Source organism: Eschrichtius robustus, chromosome 19 (assembly GCF_028021215.1).
Source record: "Eschrichtius robustus isolate mEscRob2 chromosome 19, mEscRob2.pri, whole genome shotgun sequence".
NCBI classification, from domain to species: domain Eukaryota; kingdom Metazoa; phylum Chordata; class Mammalia; order Artiodactyla; family Eschrichtiidae; genus Eschrichtius; species Eschrichtius robustus.
Window position 1 is genome coordinate 12,606,263 of NC_090842.1, and position 1,648 is coordinate 12,607,910.

A 1,648-nucleotide genomic window follows, 5' to 3' on the forward strand; every position below is an offset into this window, starting at 1 on the left:
TCCTAGCAGTCATCCTTCCTGAAATCGTTTTATTTCCATGTTTATTCACGTCTACTTTCTGCATCACCCTCTGCACTATAACGGCCAATAGGACAGAGAGATTATCTTACTTCCACTGAGTCCTCTCCTGTCTGGCACGTGACAGGAGCTCATTAAGGATTTGAAAAACTGAGCAAGAAATTAATGAGTCCAGTGGGAAGACCCATGAGATCTCAGACCTGCCCAAACATCAGAGTAAGGCCATTCTGGGCCTCCAGTACAGGACCTCCTTGGAGCCTGACCTGGGACCCAGCTGCTCCCACTACCTGAATGTTCCCAGAGGAACACAGCTTATGTCCCAGAAACTGCTCCTCTCTCACGAGTGGGTTTCAGGCCAAAAACTGTGCATTCACACGGTCCATGTGGAGGGCAGGGGAAGCTCCAGGTTGCAGGGAAACAGGGAAGTGGTATTAAGGAAAGAGACATGGTGAGGTGGCCACTGCCTCCTGTACTGCAGTGTTGAGCAGGAAAGAGCTGGGGTGCCTTTGTGGTAAAGGAAAAGCCGCTGGGCCTCAGGGGCCCAGATTACTTCACTGGTTCAGACAGTCAGTCCCTAGCGAGGAGGGACCTGCAAGCGTTTAACACCCAGCTCCTCCTGGGAGTCATGACTAATATCTGCAAGGCAAGAAGTCACAAAGCACAGACCTTCGTAAGAGCTCCATGCTGTCTTCTCCTTCATCACCTGTAAGCCCCCCTGATGGCTCCCCTCTAGTGCAAGGGTTACATGCAGAGATGAGGAACCAGGTTCAAACAAGCTCCAAATTATGAAACATTGAGAGGTGGTTATCAGCTCAGAAACTTAAACCCACTCCCTGGAATCCCTCAGCTCTACCACAGAGACATGCAGGTTAAATGAGATGAATTTATGCAAAACTCTTAGCACATGGTAAAATAAGTTGCTACTTTTATCATCACACTCATAACCGGCATTGAATCTGGAAATCCCATCCCCAAATCCCATTCATTTTCCACTCTCTGAAAAGCTGTTTTGCCTCTGTTTATGCTTTTTTTTCCCCAATTATTTTTTTTTAATTGAAGTACAGCTGATTTACAATGTTGTGTTAGTTTCCAGTGTATAACAAGGTGATTCAGATATAGATATATATTCTTTTCAGATTCTTTTCCATTATAGGTTATTACAAGATATTGAGTACAGTTCCCTGTACTATACAGTAGGACCTTTTGTTTATGTATTTTATATATAGTAGTGTGTATCTGTTAATCCCAAACTCCTAATTTGTCCCTCCCCCTCCTTTCTCCTTTGGTAACCATAAGTTTGTTTTCTGTGTCTGTGAGTCTATTTCTGTTTTGTAAATAAGTTCATTTCTATCATTTTTTTAGATTTCACATATAAGTGACATTATACGATATTTGTCTTTATCTGGCTTACTTCACTTAGTATGATAATCTCTAGATCCATCCATGTTGCTGCAAATAGCATTATTTCATTCTTTTCTATGGCTCAGTAATATTCCACTATATATATGTACCACATCTTCTTTATCCATTCATCTCTCAGTGGACATTTACATTGTTTCCATGTCTTGGCTATTGTGAGTAGGGCTGTCTACAAGAGACCCACTTCAGATGTAGGGACACATACAGACTG